We start from the raw sequence: 21,716 nt of genomic DNA, 5'->3' as shown, positions 1-21,716 counted from the left end.
AAGAACACTATACCTGTTCGTAGTGTTCGCTAGCAAGATGAAACTATTCTAAGAACACACGCGGTGTCCTGAAATGTTCGTAAAAAAAAAAAAATAAAGTGTCCTAAAGAACACTATATCTGTCCGTAGTGTTCGCTATTGTCATGAGCACTACTCCCGAGGAGCCAGGACTGCCCCAGCGCCCCCGGAAGCAGACCCTTCTTCCACATCTCCGGACCCAGCAGATCCCTACAGGGGCCCTTTGGACCGTGTCCTGGAGCCTTTGGCGCCAGGCTCATAAAGGACTTCAGTCCCGGCGCCACAGGCGCCCGGCTCATATTGATAAACTGTGTAATAATGCTTGGGTGAACTTACCTGAGGCAGACCATGCTGCATACTTACCCAGAACAATCCAGTCTGGCTGAAGTCCCCAGCCATCAGGGCTGGGAGGAACTATTTCCTCTATTCAGGGACTCTTTTCTTACCTGGGTGAGGCCGGTGGAAGAACACACACCTGAAGCACTTCTCTGCTATTTAAACCATGCCCGATGCAATAGACGTGCTTCGCGTTATTCTGCATCAGCAGCAGGACGCTCACCGAGTCGGCTCCTGCATCCTGGCTCCTGACACGCCCGCCAGCACCCGGAACACCTGCAAACAGACAAGAAAAGAGAAGACGAGCATTAGAAATTACTTTCCGGAATCCGGCCTCAGCAATCCTACCTCTGACGATCCTGCAAAGGAAAGGTACAAGATTAGCAGCGCTCTCAAACGCTCGCAGCCGCGCCGCCTTGCCTTACCCATCCGTGGCCTCGCCGAACTCCACCGCGGCCACGACGCCGGCAGCATCTCGGCACCTGAAAAACAGAAAAAGACAGTCATTAGAGGTGCCCGCTCTAAAGCGGCCACATTTCTTCCATTTACTTACGTGCCTCATCACGCGCGACAGCGGCTGTGTCGCCGGCAGCATCTCGGCACCTGTAAGCAGAAAAAGACAATCATTAGAAGCAAGCAGTCGCTTTTCTCGCTTTTCTTTCACTTACCTTCATCCACCGCGGCTACGACGCCAGCTACATCCCATCACCTGCATAAGAGGAATACATGGTGAGCACTAACTAAGCACGGAGAACAAATACTCACCAAGAGACTTACCAGCTTTAGGTTTCTGGGCCCCGGCTCCTGTGGAGAAAAGACACTCATACTTACGGCTACCGTAGGATAGACGAAGGACACAGTGTCCGCAACTATTTCCCATCCAGTGACGTAACTGGATTCTATGCACCCCTGCACCTGAAGCAGGATGGAGAGCTCATCTTTACAATACCTAAGGTGAGAGCTCGCAGAAACCAAGTTGGGGGTCAAGAAGAGTGAGAAACGGGAGATTGGTGGGAACACATATCCACCCCAGCTGGTAATCAATCCCTTTTCTTCCACCTGCAGAAAACTTACTCTACAAGCCAGGCAATCCAAATTCGGAGGCCCCGTCCAGAGCATCTTCCGGGCCCTGCGCCTCACGATAGAAGAAACGGTAGCAGTCCAGTTCGGGTCAGCGTCTCTGTGGGAATCAGGTGAGCGTTACAGAACGCGAAGCCTACCAATAATCTCCTACCCAGGCGCTATGGAAACTGCTGATACAGATCAACTGGCCCAGCTACTGGGGGAATTAAGGGCTGAAGTTCATGCTGCTCGCCAGGAGACGAACGCCCTCAGGAGAGAGTTAATAGTGTCAAAGGAACGAACTGATGACCTTGCCAGACAGTTATTACAGAGCCAAGCGGGGCAAACCCCTCTGCCAAATCCAGGGGGGAATTTTACCCCAGTTACTTCAACCAATCCCGTTCAAATCAACCTACCTGGAAATGTGCCACTGGCACCACCTGAACGTTTTGCTGGAGACCCTAAAAGATTTGCAGTGTTCATAAATCAATGCCGATTGCACTTTCTCTGCAGGCCTGCGGCCTTCCCGAATGACCAGACCAAGGTAGCATTTGTACTTTCGTATCTTAGCAGCAGTGCCACCGATTGGTCAATTCCACTGGTTACACAAGATGATCCAATCCTTTGGAATTTCCAAGCCTTCCAGACGAGTATGGAAAGACTTTTTGCTAGGCATTCCCAGGGGCAGGCCCTGGACAATGAACTCCTTTCCCTACGACAGGGCAATCAGGATCTCTTAGCCTACATTGCATCCTTCAATAGGTTAGTTGTGGAAACTGGATGGCCCGAAGAGAAAAGAATCACGCTATTTCACCGAGGTCTACGCGGCGAACTCAAAGACGTCCTGGCCCAGGTCGTAAATCCACCTCAGGACTGTTCGGATTATATTGATTTGGTGGTCCAATTAGATCACAGGCTTCAAAACAGGAAGGCGGATTGATCCAGGTTTGAAACCCGAATCTTCACTAAGACTCAGAGCAACTCCAAAAGTGTTGATGGCACCGAACCTATGCAGATTGGGGTTGTAAAGGGCCCCTTAACCCAGAAAGAGCGTGACAGAAGACGGCAAATGCAACTGTGTCTCTATTGTGGGAACTCAGGACATTTCCTTCGAGACTGCCCTGTAAAACCACCTAAGAAGACCGTAGGAGCTTCCGACAAGAATTCCGAAAAGTCTGAGCCGGGAAACGACCTTGCCCGACAAGCGTAGAGGTCCGCTTGCCGAGCTTAAAAAACAGTTCTTTGACCTCGCACTTCATTATGCCAATGGTCCTCGTAAATCCGAAGCAGCCAGAAAGATTGCATGCAATTAAGGCATACGTGGACAGTGGAGCTATAGGAAATTACGTGGACGGCGAGTTGGCTTCCAGGATGAACCTACCTCTTTGCCCAAAAGCTGTTAAAGATGTCATCACCACTGTGGATGGGACTGAGATCGCCTCCGGGCCGGTAACCCATACCACTACTGAAGTGACATTACTAGGCCAAGACGGGCATCGGGAGGTAATAGTGTTCGACGTGATCAAGGCTCCGCAATTTCAAATAATTCTGGGAATCCCTTGTTTGGAAAAACACAATCCTTAGATTGATTGGCGAGCAAAAACGATAACGTTCCAAAAGTGTGCACAAACCTGCTATCTACGATCAGACATTGGCCTAGCGTCAGTAACGGCCGACAGTTTGCAATTACCGCTAGAGTATCGAGAGTTTCAAGATGTTTTCCAAAAGGAACAGGCTAACACCTTACCTCCCCACAGGTCATACGATTGCCAGATAGATCTACTACCCGGTGCAACTCCTCCTTGCAGCAGGATCTACGCCCTTACCGAGCCCGAGAACCTTCACCTGCGACAGTACCTGGAACAGTACTTGGCCAATGGTTTTATTCATCCATCGAAGTCCCCTGCATCCTCGGCTCTGTTCTTCGTGCCAAAAAAAGAAGGTGACCTCAGAACCTGTATAGACTACCGCGCTCTGAATCAGATAACGGTAAAAAACAGATACCCTTTACCTCTGATCCCGGAACTCCTTGACCAGGTGAAGGATGCTTGCATATATACAAAACTAGACCTACGGGGGGCTTATCACTTGGTACGGATCAAGGAAGGCGATGAATGGAAGACAGCGTTTCGCACTAAATATGGGTTATTTGAGTACCAAGTAATGCCTTTCGGACTATGTAATGCACCGGCCGCCTTCCAATATTTTATGAATGATGTCCTCAGGGAGCTCATTGACGTCTGTGTTGTCGTCTACATAGATGACATTCTTGTTTACTCCTCTTCGGAAGCAGATCACCGAAATCATGTTAGAACAGTACTTGAAAATACTTCGCCAACACAAGCTATTTGCCAAACTTGAAAAATGTGTTTTCCATGCCACTGAAGTCGAATTTCTGGGTTTTATCCTGACACCCAAAGGCGTCCACATGGACTCGCGAAAGGTGGACGCTATTCTCAAATGGCCATCACCTACTTCTGTAAAAGGCGTTCAGAGCATGTTAGGCTTTGCCAATTTTTATCGCAGATTCATTCCGGAGTTTTCACGAGTGGTACAACCCATCACGGCTCTCTTAAGAAAGAATAAACGTTTTGAGTGGTCTGAAGAAGCTGAACAAGCCTTCCAAGAGCTAAAAGCCAAGTTTACTTCTGCGCCAATACTGAAGCACCCACGCCCAGATCTCCCTTATATCGTCGAAACCGACGCATCCAGCTTAGCAATGGGAGTGGTCCTCTCACAAAGAGACCCAGAGACTAACCAATTACATCCCGTGGCATTCTGGTCTCGAAAATTCTCGGCGCCTGAGGTTAACTACGCCATCACAGACAAGGACCTGTTAGCTATTAAATCTGCCTTTAAGGCCTGGCGTCATTATCTCCTTGGGGCCAGACACACCATCACAGTGATCACCGATCATCGGAATTTACAGTATCTGAAAACCGCCAAGGCTCAATCCTCTCGACAGCTCTGCTGGGCCCTGTTCTTTTCCGAATTTGACTTTGTGATCACTTACCGCCCCGGCAGCAAAAATGGCAAAGCAGATGCTCTTTCCCGGATTGGAATGGGAGACACCATTGTCAACCCAGAGCCTGTACCAATAATTCCTGAACAAAGGATCTTGGGCCTGATTTCTTCACAATCCATCGAGGACATTGAGGCAAAAGTTAAACAATTTCTGGACCCAACAGACTTGCCGTACTGGCTACAAAAAGGAATGGATTTCACTTTAAACAATGACTTGCCTTATTTCCGAGGACGATTATTCCTACCACAGGCCGATTTGCAAAGGCAAGTAATCTCCTGCTATCACGATTCATTGATAGAGGGCCACCCTGGCATTGTCAAAACAGAAGAGAAAGTGAGAAGACAATTCTGGTGCCCTTCATGGAGAAAAGACATAAAAGAATTTGTGATGTCCTGTGGTGTGTGCGCTCAAAACAAGGGTCAAAAGAAAAGACCGGCTGGTCTTCTCCAACCATTAGACATTCCACCGTCTCCCTGGCACACCCTTTCTATGGATTTTATCACAGACTTACCCTCCTGCTCCGGGTACAACACTATTCTCGTTATTGTGGATTTGTTTTCCAAGATGGCCTACTTCATTCCGTTAAAAGTCTTACCCTCAGCTTCGGTACTAGCCAGAGAATTCCTTGAAAACATTGTCCGGTTACACGGATTCCCATCGGTACTAATCTCAGATAGAGGAAGCCAGTTTATTTCCCATTTTTGGCGTAGTTGCTGTCAATTGGCTCAAATCGATGTAAGACTCTCAACCAGCCATCACCCCCAGACCGATGGTCAAACTGAAAGAACTAACCAGACTCTCGAACAATATTTACGATGCATGCTACAACAGTCAGAGAGCAACTGGAAGGACATCCTTTGGATAGCTGAGTATGCATACAATAATTCCGTTCACTCTGGAACCGGGCAAAGCCACTTCTACACTTTGTATGGAATTCATCCTCGAACTTCCAACCTCGATCCACCTCAAGATCTTGGAACACCCGCCGTGGATCAGTTACACACTGCTATTACCAAAGCCTTCAAAGAAGCTGCTGCACATTTACAAAAAGCTAAAGAAAGGTACAAGAGAGGAGCAGATCAACACCGAAGCGAGGCCCCTCAATACCAGATTGGGGACCAGGTCTGGTTGTCCACCAAACACTTATCACTCAAAGGACCTCACACTTTTAATCCAAAATATCTGGGGCCATATCCAGTTACGGCCATAATAAACCCAGTGGCCGTTAAACTAGGATTGCCAGCTCATATGCGAATACATCCTGTTTCTCACGTATCGCTTTTGAAACCCATGCAATCTGGAACCAGACTAACCAAACCTCCAGAACCAATTCAAGTGAATGGAGAACCTGAATTCGAGATTAAAAACATTTTGGACTCTAAGATCATCAGATCAAAGCTGTTCTACCTGATTGACTGGAAGGGCTACGGGCCTCAAGAGAGGTCCTGGGAACCCTATAACAACGTCCATGCTCCTCGTCTAATCAAGAAATTTCACCGAACCTTTCCGGATAAACCAAAACCCCCGGGGAAGACAATTTTGGGAGGGGCCTTGAGGGGGGGTGCTGTCATGAGCACTACTACCGAGGAGCCAGGACTGGCCCAGCGCCCCCGGAAGCAGACCCTTCTTCCACATCTCCGTACCCAGCAGACCCCTACAGGGGCCCTTTGGACCGTGTCCTGGCGCCTTTGGCGCCAGGCTCATAAAGGACTTCAGTCCCGGCGCCATAGGCGCTGGGCTCATATTGATAAACTGTGTAATAATGCTTGGGTGGACTTACCTGAGGCAGTCCATGCTGCATACTTACCCAGAACAATCCCGTCTGGCTGAAGTCCGCAGCCATCAGGGCTGGGACGAACTATTTCCTCTATTCAGGAACTCTTTTCTTACCTGGGTGGGACCAGTGGAAGAACACACACCTGAAGCACTTCTCTGCTATTTAAACAACGCCCGATGGAATACACGTGCTTCGCTTTATTCTGCATCAGCAGCAGGACGCTCACCGAGTCGGCTCCTGCATCCTGGCTCCTGACACGCCTGCCAGCACCCGGAACACCTGCAAACAGACAAGAAAAGAGAAGGCGAGCATTAGAAATTACTTACCGGAATCCGGCCTCAGCAATCCTACCTCCGACGATCCTGCAAAGGAAAGGTACAAGATTAGCAGCGCTCTCAAATGCTCGCAGCCGCGCCGCCTTGCCTTACCCATCCGTGGCCTCGCCGAACTCCACCGCGCCACGACGCCAGCTACATCCCAGCACCTGCATAAGAGGAATACATGGTGAGCACTAACTAAGCACGGAGAACAAATACTCACCAAGAGACTTACCAGCTTTAGGTTTCTGGGCCCCGGCTCCTGTGGAGAAAAGACACTCATACTTCCGGCTACCATAGGAGAGACGAAGGACACAGTGTCCGCAACTATTTCCCATCCAGTGACGTAACTGGATTCTACGCACCCCTGCACCTGAAGCAGGATGGAGAGCTCATCTTTACAATACCTAAGGTGAGAGCTCGCAGAAACCAAGTTGGGGGTCAAGAAGAGTGAGAAACGGGAGATTGGTGGGAACACATATCCACCCCAGCTGGTAATCAATCCCCTTTCTTCCACCTGCAGAAAACTTACTCTACAAGCCAGGCAATCCAAATTCGGAGGCCCCGTCCAGAGCATCTTCCGGGCCCTGCGCCTCACGATAGAAGAAACGGTAGCAGTCCAGTTCGGGTCAGCGTCTCTGTGGGAATCAGGTGAGTGTTACAGCTATCAAGTTTAAACTGTTCTAAGAACACAATTGGTGTCCTGAAATGTTCCTACGTAAACGAAATTGGACGTGTCCTGAAGAACAATATGGGCCTGATCACGACTTCGGCGGTAACCCTTAAATCCGGCGTTAGCGCTAATACCGCCGGATTTAAGGCTCCGCCGAATCAGGGCTTCGGCGGATTTCGTCCCAGCTCTGAGCTGGGGGGAAATCTGCCGAAAATTTGCGCTATTACCGCCGGCGGGAAATCCGCCGGCGGTAAGAGCGTGAAAATTCCCCATTGAGCCCAATGGGGAATGGGGCATTCCCAAATGGGCTCAATGGGGAATTACTTTACCGCCAAACTTGTGATCCGGCGCTATTAGCGCCGGGGAGTTCAGCGGTAGGGCTATTACCGCCAGCAGTAATACCGCCGGCAGTAACGCCCAAGTCGTGATCAGGCCCTATAACTGTCCTTACTGTTCGCTAGCAAGTTTAAACTGTTCTAAGAACACACGCAGTGTCCTGAAATGTTCATTTCACGTGTGACTCATTTTTAATTACTTCAGGACCCGAACAGTGTCCGTAGAACATCAACGGGCATGTGCTAACCAATCTCTGTGCATTTGGTGTCCTGCGGACATGCGCTTCCTTTGCGGACTTGTTCGCGAATGGATCATATGACCGCGCCCACACTGATCGCGTGTTCTGAATGCGGACACTGTTCTTGTCCCTGAACAATTTAAAAGTACATTTTCAATTAATCCATAATATTTTTCAATAAAATCTCATCATGGCACAAGTCCCACATAGTAATCCTGAGTTTCTACATACCTTTTGAAACTTTTAGAACTTTTTTTTGTGTTCGGTCTGTCCGCGGACACTGCGCATGTCCGCGGACCGCGCACAAGCACCCCTGTAAAAGACCTCTCCCTAGAGCTTATTCTCATTGTGTTTCTGGCTATTATTCAGAACACAGCGATTTTTGCTGCCACCTGCAGATTACACCATCATCGAGATGGCATCCACCATGGCTGAACTACTGCCACCTGGTGCTGCACCTGCATCAGCACCACCCCCACATCCTCCACCACCAGCACCTCCCCAAGGGCCTGAAGAGGGGAACAGGAGTGAGGATGCAGAGGAGGAAGAAGAGGATGATGAGAATGAGGTAGAGGAAATCCCTGCTACCCGCACTAGGCGTGAGTCTTGGGTGTGGCGGTTATTTACCATTCATGGGAATGGTCCTAAGGCTTGTGCGAACCGTGTTACCTGCAATGAGTGCAAAATGATACTCAATCGCGGGAAGCACTGTAAGTACAGCTTTGGGACCACTACTATGAAGCGACACCTGAGGTCATTTCACTCTGGGGCTATTTGCAGTGTTGTACCTTGCGAAGAACATAGCAGGTTGATTTCCTCTACTTCATCCTTTGTTTCTGATCCTGTCACCACAAGGACCACCTCTGTGGGACAGCATCTTCCTCAAGCTGCCTCACAGGCCATACAGAATGCTGGTTACCCTTACCTTTCGAGGGTCACAGTAGTATGTATGTACTCTGACACAGTACTCTGCAGGGGGGAGCGACTTCATAGTGCTTTTGAGACTATCGTTTCAGAGAACGAGAACATCTGCTCACTACCCAAATAAAACCCACTCTACATCTTCCTCTCTCAGCTCGCCCTTTCTTATCCCTGTGGTTGGTGTCCCCCCCTTTACCTTCCTTTCCTCTCCTCTGCTAGTGTGTTGTGTATAAAAAAACCAAAAAAAATACAAAATATCAAAAATCAAAAAAAAAAAAATAAGGCTCTTTTCAGAGCCGCCTTTCATAGTTAAAAAATAGAAGTGAAAATAAATGAAGCAGGGCCCTTTGTATTTTTTAGAAGTCTGCGGACAGTTCGCGAACATTTAAAAAATTGGATTGCTACCCTATCACAAACATTGCAATTTTCTCTGGGAGGAAGTGGTGACAGTGAAAAGAGCCTTTGGGAGGTGTTTGTAAGTCAAAAATTATAAATGCTTAACACCTACTTCAAAATGGATGTTGTAATTCCAAAAAAGGTTGAAATGCATTTTGTACATTTCTCAGAAAAATCTGATTGCCACCATAAGTAAGATGGACTCCATCTCTGCAAAAAATGTTTGTAGTACGAAACAGAATATTTTCATTGTGAAAAGAAGACAGGCCAAAATCTTTTGGAAAGGCACAAACAGCTTTATTAACATTGCGCCTTGCTTTTTCCATTTGTCGACCAAATGAAGAAGAACAAAGCCACAGTTGTCTGTGCACAATCCGTGAAAATATCACTTGAGAATTAGGAAACATGTCCATAACCTTCCCAAGTCCTTCTATCATAGCAAATTGCAACAGAATTCCAGTCACATGTCCTAAACTGTTCCCTCCACAATGAATTACAATTATGTCTGGATGTTGCTCTGTCTCCAAAGTAGCACAGAGAGGTAGCAAGGCCAACCACTTAATTCCACGTACTCCATGCCAGCGTACTTCCAAATGTGGGAATCCAAGATCTACAGCTACTCCACAGCTTTCTGCATGCACCTTCAACCAATATATCCATGAATCTCTCAGAATCCATACAATCTTTTTCCTAAAACACAAAAACATAGCTATCTGTTGTTCTCTCAGCAAAAACAGCATATGAGAAACTCTCTTCTGGCACAACACACCCACTAAACTTTCCTGACCAATCCCTTTCAGTACTCATTCTCATTTGCATGACTTCTGAACCAGAAAAATCCCCGGATGTAACTCCTGATGTCCGCGAACTACCGCCATGTCCGCGGACATATCGTAACATAAACAGCCCTTCTACCATTTCCACTTCACTCTCTCTGCCATTCCCTCATTGGATGTAGCTAAGAAGTCACATGACCATGCACCAATCACATTCAAGACCTCTACATCTAACTGCATCATCATAGATCAGCACTGCAAATGTACTGTGAATCTCTCTGAGTACAAGTGTCATATCATTGGTAAGCACCATCTACCAGAAATACTGTACAAGTCTCCCAGATTTCTACTTGCAGCTCCATGCATATCCATATGCATGAACACAAACTTCAGTTATGCATATTTTCTGTACAGTAGATGAACACATTTTCAAACAGACTTTTAGCTTGTGTAATCTGTGAAAGTAATTTACTGTATTTTTTCAATTTCCTAAAATCAACTATCACTTATAAACCTTTATACTATTTACTTTCTTTAACACACACACTCAAATCATGTTAAACTAACATTTTTTAAATTAAATATATAGACTACATATATTCAAACAAAATTGCATGCAAGCACAATCTATGTTTAAATCTTTAAACAAATATGTATACAATTTCATATTTTTTTGTTTTTATTTATTTATTTTCTTAATTACTTTAATTTAGACATGACATTGAGGCGCTATTACCTAGAACAGCTTAGTTACAGAAATAGTGGTATTCACTGGTATATTATAAATTTCACAAGACATAGTAAAGATATTGTTTTTGCTACAGTTAGTCATTTAATACAATTTGTTCATTAAGAACAACCATATGTACTGAACTGATGCAATGTATCTTATGTAAATAAATTAGTTTAATGGTTTTGAAGAAGGCGCTGAGGATTTCAATTAAAAAAATCAATATCTAAATTAAAAACAGTGCTATATACAAACAAAGTTACTAATTTGAATCTTTTACAATTGCAGTGAAGACCAGTCTCCTGAAAAGAAGCAGCCGAATTCGAAGAACAAAGAAGAACTAAGAAGTTACCTGTTAATTTAAGAAAAAAAGTAAGTAGAATATCACCATAATATTTGTATTATTACTCAAACATACTGTAAAGTTAATACAAGCTATTTCTGTGCCTAAAAATAGAGATTGTGTACCATTTTGTCCAAAAATCTCCATGTCTTAAACAGCGATTTACAGCCAGAATGGCCCGCAAATTCCTATTTTTGGACACAAAAATTACCCAACTGAACCGCTACAATTTTCATATTATAGAACAAACAACTGTTTTAATTGTATACATTAGATTTACTACTTGTACTTTTCCACACCACTAGCTTACTTTTTTTTGTCATCTGAACCCCAGTTTAGTAACACATTAATTCAAGAATACCTATCCCTACTAGTTGTAGTTCCCAATGCACAATCACACACCATTACATACATCTTTATCATCTTACTCAAACACTCATGCACACAGCACACATACATTGCAGAACACCCCAACCCATTCCTTCTTTATTTTTTTCAACAGACCCTAAAGAATGCCTACAAAAAGTCAAGTCCGTAGAAAGCAACACAGAAGTAGAGCAAATGAAAATAAAAGTGTCCAACATAAGCATCCATCGCTAGCAGACTTTGTAAAAAAAATTGAAACAAAACAGCTAATACAGTCATTTAATGAAACACAAGAAGTTTCAAGTACAAAAACTTTGCCTCCTCTATCAAAATGTAAAACAAACCAAAAAACAATTAACAGAAAATCAGCTATCACTACAGATAAAACTACTTCTTTAAATTTTAATATAGTGCAAAGTAAGCATACCACGAAAAGTATTTTAGCCAAAATGTACCGTCACAAAATCCTGGTTCAATGCTTAAAACCTATCGTAGGAAATTAATCTTAGAAGTGTTGATGGACAGTGCAATTCTTCTCAAAAGAAAGTTATTTATTTTACTGTTAAACAAAATGAAACCACTAACAAAACTAATAACTAAATTACAAAAAAGACTTCTCAATAAGCGAAATGTCAACAGAAAGAACTTCTTAAGTATCTGCGGAGGTGAATGGAATCACACTACGAGCACAGAACCATATTTTAATGAAGAAGCGTACAAACAAAAGCAAACAAATACAATTGCCATACATAGCAGTGGTTGAGGTTATGAAAAAGTGAATAATACCATAACGGAACAAGAAGTACTCCTTACAAAAATATGCCCTGAAAACTTAGAATTACCCCTCCATTCAACTGAATCAGAACGTCTAGTGTACAAATGGCCATGCACGTCAATGTGTAACATTCCCAAACAATGTTTCAAATCTTTACGCCAATTCCTCAATAAATATGTAAAAAGCAAAGACAAAATCAAAATTAAATTACTGCAAAATATGGATACTACAAGGACATTCATTGGCATGCATTACAGGACCTACTTGTAAAACCACTTTCCATGATATCAAAAGGATATCAACACATCATTCAACTATAAGAAATCTAGTCTATAAACGGTACTATGCAAAAAGTCCTGCTTTAGCACTAGCAAATTTAAATAACATCCTTCTACATGGTACAGCAAAAGAAGTACTTGAAGAAATTGACTATATCCAGGAAAAATATTTTGGAAGTGAAAGTCATTTACAGAATGAAATAGCTTTAAACCAATTAAGCAACAATTCTACACATGGCAACCTTTTGCTAAACACATACAAAAAAGAAATACTAACATTTTAAAGTACATCAGCTGAAGTACCAAACCATATATGTGTATGTCGCCGTAGAACTTTTTATAAAAGTAACACAAAAACTGTAGACCTATCATACAAAATAGAAGACAATGAAGATTCTAAATGGTTTGAATTAGCTCTTTACCTTGTAGCAGAAAACAGGTACGAAATAACTGAGCCCTTAATACTTTGCAGTTACTGCACTACAAAACTTGACAACAACCAAACTCCTTCACGTGCTATCACAAATAATTTGGAATTATACCCAGTACCAAAACCCCTACAACAACTTAATTTATATGAGACCACCATAATTCAAACAGTACACCCATTTCAAGCAATAAGACGCCTTCAACCAAAAACAGCAAAATTACCTCCCTCTGAATTGGTAAAAGGCATTCATGGAAAAGTAGTTTATTTACGATTAGATCTAAACGAAAATGTGCATAATCTAGGAGTGCAACGTCCAATGCATCAATCTTTAATTATCTTAGTAAATGGAGTACCTACAAAAGACAAAAAAATATGGCAACAGCTGGTAGATTTACATAAAGTTAGACAAGCCTTCCAATATCTTAAAGAGAATAATGAATATTACAAAGAAATTAATATTGAAGAAAACTTGAAAGATACAACTGAAATAATTCAAGAAACACAAGAAGCTGGTCAATTTGAGCTACTAGATCCTGCTACAATATCAAATACTTTAGACATTATACAATTCATCCTTTGCACTCTAATGACACCATAGAAGATGTACTGGAAACGTACCAAATGCGTCAAACAAAAGGATCTCCAATCAGCATATGGGAAAAAAGTATAGAAGCACGTGCTTTTCCTCTACTCTTTCCTACTGGCAAAGGAGGAAGGTATGACGATAGACCTATTCAAATATCAGCTTCAGAATACCGCTCATTACAGATGTATTCTGAAGATCCCAGATTTAGACAAAATGTGGAATACATATTCCACCTAATCTTTGAAAGTGAACTAGCAACTTTATGTTACAGAGTTGCACACATATTAAAATCAGGATCACACTTTCAAAATATGACAGCTACACAATTATTAGAAAAAGTGCAACAAAAGGATGAGGTTTTACAATCAAATATTACAAATCTATTAGCAAATATGCGTGGTACTAAAGAGTACTGGTTTCGACGTCATGGAGATGTATGTTGTATGATCAGAAACCTTGGCCCACCCACTTGGTTTGTTACATTAAGTTGTGCAGAATATGCATGGGAAGATTTACATGATTTCCTACGCATATCAAATAAAAACAAAACAAACATAGATATACTAACACATGGAGAACTTTGTTCTTTGGATCCTGTTAATGTTTCAAGATATTTTCACCATCGCTTCATTGCTAAGCTACATTTCATTTGTAATAAAACTGTTCCTCCCCTTGGAGAAGTGCAACACTTCTTTTGGAGAAAAGAATACCAAGCCAGAGGAGCACCACATATCCACATGCTTTCATGGATTAAAGATGCTCCTAAATTTGGTCAAGACAGTGATGTCACTGTTTTACAGTTTATTGAAAAATATGTCACTTGTGACATTCCATCAGAAGCCACAAATAGTGAACTTCATGCACACGTTTTACAATTTCAAAGACACAAATGTGGAAAATATTGTCGTCGCAAATACAAAAACGGAAATACTACACCAAATGCCGATTTGGTTTCCCTAGACCAGTTACAAATACAGGTCAAGTGAACAACCTCATGTCTTCAGTTAGACATAGGGCCTCATTACGACCCAGGCGGACTTCGCGGTGCTAAATGCACCGCGAAGCATGGCGGAAAGCCGCCGATAGCGCCATGGGGGTTGGCGGATTTACCGCCCCATTCCGACCTCGGCGGAGCGGTAAATCCCCAATCCCCATTCTGCCCTTCCCCATTCCCATTTTTGCCCCATAGGGTATAATGGGAGTGGGGAAGGAGTTAATTACGCCACCGTAAAATACGGTGGCGTAATTAACAACGAGGTCCCGTAGCGCCATGGTTTTCTCCGGCTGGTAAAACCAGGCGGAGAAAACCTCCATGGCGCTACGGGAACTCGTAGTATGGCGGAGAGGTACGCCATGCACTACGCTGGCGTAATACCCTCTCCGCCAGGGTCCTAATGAGGCCCATAGTGTTAAAGGTAAGTAACCTAAAAATACATATTACATAAAAAGAAAAGAAGAAAAATATATCAATGATTATAATGCAATCATTGCCCACTTATGGAATGCAAACATAGATGTGCAGTACATTGCAGACAATTCTACTGCAGTTGCACGATATGTCACAGCATACTTAACTAATGCAGAAAAGACAGAGCTCCAAGACCTCTGGAATGACCTTTCATCAGATAAAACAGTGTCTCAGAAATTGTACAGCTTGGGCATAAAAATGCTCACCCATAGAGAATGTGGATCATATGAAGCAGCTGATTGTTTAACTGGTACTGCATTGTATGGTAAAACTGAAAATATAGTATGGCTAAGTCTTGGTCCAGCTAAATCTAGAAAAAGAGTTCTAAAATCATATGAAGATATAGAAATAATAGCAAACGTGATCCCAACAGCCAAGACATTTTAAAAAAACAATTTATTGGACACATACTACCCAAACAGAAGTAATACTTTGGAAAACATGTGTCTATACCACATAGCCCAAAACTACACATACAAAAATAATATGAAACCTGATGAAAAAAAAGGTAAATATAGAGTGACAAACTGTGAAGGCAGCTTAGTTAAACTCACTAAACCAAATTTAATGAATCATATCAAATTGTCATTAAAGACTCCTCAACATAAAGAAGTATATTACATGTCCCTGCTACAACTCTTCAAACCATGGAGAAAAGAAGAACAAATACTACATGACTATGACTCATATGAGGATGCTTTCAAAGCCAATGAAAGCACTATAACTGATGTAAACTTTACACAGTAGTACAAAACAATGTTGCACAATGAACAGCAACACGAAGAAGAACTCCAAGCCCAACGAGATAAGGACACTTCTGACAGTAGTCAACCTTCTGTAACAGGAAGCCAAGAACCACTGGGAGAACCACTAATAATAAATGAGGCAGAATTAGCTATGATAGAAGTAGAAAACACCATGGGGGTAATTCATAGAATCCAGCGCACAAGTGGCGCACGCGGCTGGCGCACAGTGTGCGCGTGCGAATCCCTGCGCCAGCCGCGTGCGCTAAAATCCATTTCCGCGCACAGCGTATTCATGGATTCCAACCACCAAAACCAGCCGTGGCGCACAGTGGCGCAGCGACCCTGCAGCAGCGCCAGTTACGCCCCCAAGAACGCCTCTTGCGCAGGGAAAAGCCATCAATATACCCAATACAGCGCAAAGGGCTGCGCTAACCCTGTACCAGCACAGCAAGCAGGCTACGTGTATCACTGGGGTGCGTGGGAAGTACCTCACGCGATTGGCCCCGTGCGAGCAGTGTATGCGTATTTCAGGGGTGCGCGGGAAGTTCCACACGCGATTTCATCATGGTACGTGTATTTCAGGGGTGCGCGGGAATTTCCACACACGATTGGGGCCGTGCGAGCAGGGTACGCGTATCTCAGGGGTGCGTGGGAAGTTCCACACGCGATTCCATCAGGGTACGTGTATTTCGGGGTACGTGTGAAGTTCCACACGCGATATCAGCAGGGTACGTGTATTTCAGGGTGCAGGGGAAGTTACACACGCGATTCCAGCAGGGTACATGTATTTCAGGGGTGCGCAGGAATTTCCACACGCGATTGGGCCCGTGCGAGCAGGGTACGCGTATCTCAGGGGTGCGCGGGAAGTTCCACACGCGATTCCATCAGGGTACGTGTATTTCGGGGTGCGGGGGAAGTTCCACACGCGAAATCAGCAGGGTACATGTATTCCAGGGGTGCGCGGGAAGTTCCACACGCGATTCCATCAGGGTACGTGTATTTCAGGGTGCGCGGGAATTTCCACACGCGATTGGGCCCATGCGAGCAGGGTACGCGTATCTCAGGGGTGCGCGGGAAGTTCCACACGCAAATCCATCAGGGTACGTGTATTTCGGGGTGCGCGTGAAGTTCCACACGCGATATCAGCAGGGTACGTGTATTTCGGGGCGCGGGGGAAGTTTCACATGCGAAATCAGCAGGGTACGTGTATTCCAGGGGTGCGCGGGAAGTTCCACACGCGATTCCATCAGGGTACGTGTATTTCAGGGTGCAGGGGAAGTTCCACACGCGATTTCAGCAGGGTACGTGTATTTCAGGGGTGCGCGTGAAGTTCCACACGCGATATCAGCAGGGTACGTGTATTTCAGGGTGCAGGGGAAGTTACACACGCGATTCCAGCAGGGTACGTGTATTTCAGGGGTGCGCAGGAATTTCCACACGCGATTGGGCCCGTGCGAGCAGGGTACGCGTATCTCAGGGGTGCACGGGAAGTTCCACACGCGATTCCATCAGGGTACGTGTATTTCGGGGTGCGGGGGAAGTCCGACACGTGATTCCATCAGGGTACGTGTATTACAGGGGTGCGCGGGGAGCACCACACGTGAATTGCACGTGTGGGCCCTCCCAGGTGTTCCCTCTACACCCTCCACGGCCCCTGCAGGTGGCTCACACCACAGGGGCCTACCCTGCACATGACCTGCAGGCACCCCATCCACCATGGCCATGCCCCCCAGCCAACCCACATGTCAACTTGCACTTCTGCCCACCAACGCATGTCCCCCTGCACCCCCAGCCACCAGGGGCACCCTCCACCAGGACCCACCCATGTCTCCCACCACCCCCACCCCCCCAGTCACCAGGGGCAGCCTCCACCAGGCCCCCACCCATGTCTCCCACCACCCCCACCGTCCCAGTCACCAGGGGCAGCCTCCACAGGCCCCCACCCATGTCTCCCACCACCCCCACCCCCCCAGTCACCAGGGGCAGCCTCCACCAGGCCCCCACCCATGTCTCCCACCACCCCCACCCCCCCAGTCACCAGGGGCAGCCTCCACCAGGCCCCCACCCATGTCTCCCACCACCCCCACCCCCCCAGTCACCAGGGGCAGCCTCCACCAGGCCCCCACCCATGTCTCCCACCCCGCCCCCACCCCCCAGCAGTGCAGGGGCAGCCTCCACCAGGCCCCCACCCATGTCTCCCAGCACCCCCACCCCCCAGCCACCAGGGGCAGCCTCCACCAGGCCCCCACCCATGTCTCCCACCACCCCCACCCCCCACTCCCCAGGGGCAGCCTCCACCAGGCCCCCACCCATGTCTCCCACCACCCCCACCCCCCCAGTCACCAGGGGCAGCCTCCACCAGGCCACCACCCATGTCTCCCAGCACCCCCACCCCCCAGCACTGTGGGGCACCTGCCAGCAGGCCCCCACCCATGTGCAACTCATGTACCCCTGCACCCCCACCCCCCAGCACTGTGGGGCACCTGCCAGCAGGCCCCCACCCATGTTCAACTCATGTTCCCCACCACCCCCACCCCCCAGCACTGTGGGGCACCTGCCAGCAGGCCCCCACCCATGTCCAACTCATGTTCCCCACCACCCCCACCCCCCAGCACTGTGGGGCACCTGCTAGCAGGCCCCCACCCATGTCCAACTCATGTTCCCCACCACCCCCACCCCCCAGCACTGTGGGGCACCTGCCAGCAGGCCCCCATCCATGTCCAACTCATGTTCCCCACCACCCCCACCGCCCACTCCCCAGGGGCAGCCTCCAGCAGGCCCCCACCCATGTCTCCCACCACCCCCACCCCCCACTCCCCAGGGGCAGCCTCCACCAGGCCCCCACCCATGTCTCCCACCCCCCCACCCCCCAGCAGTGCAGGGGCAGCCTCCACCAGGCCCCCACCCATTTCTCCCAGCACCCCCACCCCCCAGCCTCCAGGGGCAGCCTCCAACAGGCCCCCACCCATGTCTCCCACCACCCCCACCCCCCACTCCCCAGGGGCAGCCTCCACCAGGCCCCCACCCATGTCTCCCACCACCCCCACCCCCCAGCAGTGCAGGGGCAGCCTCCACCAGGCCCCCACCCATGTCTCACAAAACCCCCAGCCCCCAGCCACCAGGGGCAGCCTCCACCAGGCCCGCACCCATGTCTCCCACCACCCCAGTCACCAGGGGCAGCCTCCACCAAGCCCCCACCCATGTCTCCCACCACCCCCACCCCCCCAGTCACCAGGGGCAGCCTCCACCAGGCTCCCACCCATGTCCCCCACCCCCCCACCCCCCAGCAGTGCAGGGGCAGCCTCCACCAGGCCCCCACCCATGTCTCCCAGCACCCCCACCCCCCAGTCACCAGGGGCAGCCTCCACCAGGCCCCCACCCATGTCTCCCACCACCCCCACCCCCCACTCCCCAGGGGCAGCCTCCACCAGGCCCCCACCCATGTCTCCCACCACCCCCACCCCCCCAGCCACCAGGGGCGGCCTCCACCAGGCCCCCACCCATGTCTCCCAGCACCCCCACCCCCCAGCACTGTGGGGCACCTGCCAGCAGGCCCCCACCCATGTGCAACTCATGTACCCCTGCACCCCCACCCCCCAGCACTGTGGGGCACCTGCCAGCAGGCCCCCACCCATGTCCAACTCATGTTCCCCACCACCCCCACCCCCCAGCACTGTGGGGCACGTGCCAGCAGGCCCCCACCCATGTCCAACTCATGTTCCCCACCACCCCCACCCCCCAGCACTGTGGGGCACCTGTCAGCAGGCCCCCACCCATGTCCAACTCATGTTCCCCATCACCCCCACCCCCCAGCACTGCGGGGCACCTGCCAGCAGGCCCCCACTCATGTCCAACTCATGTACCCCTGCACCCCCACCCCCCAGCACTGTGGGGCACCCTCCACCAGGCCCCCACTCATGTCCCCTATCACCCCCACCCCCAGCAGTGCAGGGGCAGCCCCCACCAGGCCCCCACTCATGTCTCCCACCACCCCCACCCCCCCCAGCAGTGCAGGGGCAGCCCCCACCAGGCCCCCACTCATGTCTCCCACCACCCCCACCCCCCCAGCAGTGTGGGGCAGCCCCCACCAGGCCCCCACTTATGTCTCCCACCACCCCCACCCACCAGCCACCATGGGCAGCCTCCACCAGGCCCCCACTCATGTCTCCCACAACCCCCACCCCCCCAGCAGTGTGGGGCACCCTCCACCAGGCCCCCACCCATGTCTCCCACCACCCCCACCCCCCAGCCACCATGGCCAGCCCCCACCAGGCCCCCACTCATGTCCCCCTATCACCCCCACCCCCCAGCCACCATGGGCAGCCTCCACCAGGTCCTCACAATCCCCAATCATGTGCGTTATGGTCAGCCTCCACAGCCAAAAAGCCCTACCAAGTAACCCATTCACCCACATGGAAATTGAAATTACATGTTACACCCCCAATGTTCATAAAGCAAATTAACCCATGTCCGTCACACACAATGGTTGCAATTGAATGGGAAAACACCCAACATGACATGCATGAAACCAATGAGATGATACCACACAGTGAAGTATGAAAACAAAATTGTATTAAAAAAAAAGAATGCAAATGAAATGAAACAAACTACAATGGCAATGAAAAAAAGAGAAGCTGCATGTCCGTCTAAAAAAATAAAAACTACAAATCCAAATCCAAAAAAATGTTGTCCAAAGTCACATTAAAAATAAAATCAATCCAATGAAGAACTATGTACAAAACATCCAAGGGTCCATGAGCCCAACTGAACAAAGGAAACCTACAAAAAACCCTAACTAAAATGCAACTATATACAAAAAGTGGAGCAGTGTCCGTCGACTCCAAATCATAATAAGAAACAAAGGAAACCTAAAACTAAAGAACTATATACAAAGGCGGCGGGCAAGTCCAGCGGCTCACTCCGTGGTGTTCCGGGCCAGGGCATCATCGAACTCCTGTTCGATGTCCCAGAGGCGGTCCTGTTCCATGGCCCCGAGGGTCCACAGGGACGACGCCGTCTCCTCCTCCAACCCCCTGCGGATTGCCTCGAGGCACTCGGCCCGCCTCAGGGCCCTCCGCATGGAGTTCTCCGCCCTGACCATTGTGAGCCGCGCCTCTTCCGCCCGCCACCGCTCCGCACCATTCTGCTGTCCCAACCGCTGCCACACAGAAGACACACCCACGTCCTGGGTCAACCTGCCCTCCGGCCGATGCCTGCCCCTCCGATGTTGAAGGCCCCGAGCCTTCATGGCTCCCACCACGTTGCTGCTGCTGCTGTGCCTCTGCCCGTGCACTGCCTCCTGCTGCCTGCACATCCTCCGCCGGCTGGGGTGCAGTTGTTGATGTGGCCACCCCTGCTGGACGTCTGACTCCCGACTGTGGCAGGGATGCCTCCTCCACCAGCCTGGCCGCACCGTCAGAGGCAGCTCCACAGGGCACCCAGGTGACTGATGGGTGGGAAGATGGCACAGAGGACGACTGGCGCGTAGGGGGTCCAGTTGAGGAGGGGGTCGGAGCAAGCCCCATCAGACGGAGGAATCCGGCCTGGGTGACCTGTCCCAGCAGGCTGACGTTGTCAACGAGCCATTTGAGATGACTTGCAGTCTCTCCATGAAAAGACTGCAGGTCACCTCGCATGGCCCGTTGACGCAACGCCACACCAGCCAGGACAGGCTCAACCCGGACCTGGATAGCCACGTCCGCAGGCAGAGGAAGGCCAGTTGACGTGAGCTCATCCCCTGCCTGAAAACGGGTCTGGACGTAGGCATCCCTGCTGGTGCAAGATGATGCAGGGACAGGATCGGGGACAGGATTGCACACAGGCACCTCCGCGGCGGCCTGTGCTGCCTCCTGTCCCTGGTCCTGCACTGCACCACTAGCACCAGTGGGATCCCCACCTCCAGACACCGTCTCTGGTGCTTGAACGGACTCCTCCTCCACCAAACCCCCCACCAACCTGGATGACTCCGTGCCATCTTCCCCTGTTGGGCCCTGTGGGGTCCCAGCTGCCCCTTCTGCTGCCGAGGAGTCCAACTCCAACCGCCGCCTCTTGGACCTCCCCCCGGCAGCTGCGGCCTGGGACGCGGCACCGGACTCCTCACTCCCCGACGAGATGACAAC

Source organism: Ambystoma mexicanum, chromosome 2q (genome assembly GCF_040938575.1).
Source record: "Ambystoma mexicanum isolate Mex_15411 chromosome 2q, UKY_AmexF1_1, whole genome shotgun sequence".
Lineage (NCBI taxonomy): Eukaryota > Metazoa > Chordata > Amphibia > Caudata > Ambystomatidae > Ambystoma > Ambystoma mexicanum.
Note: the sequence above shows the minus strand (reverse complement) of the source record.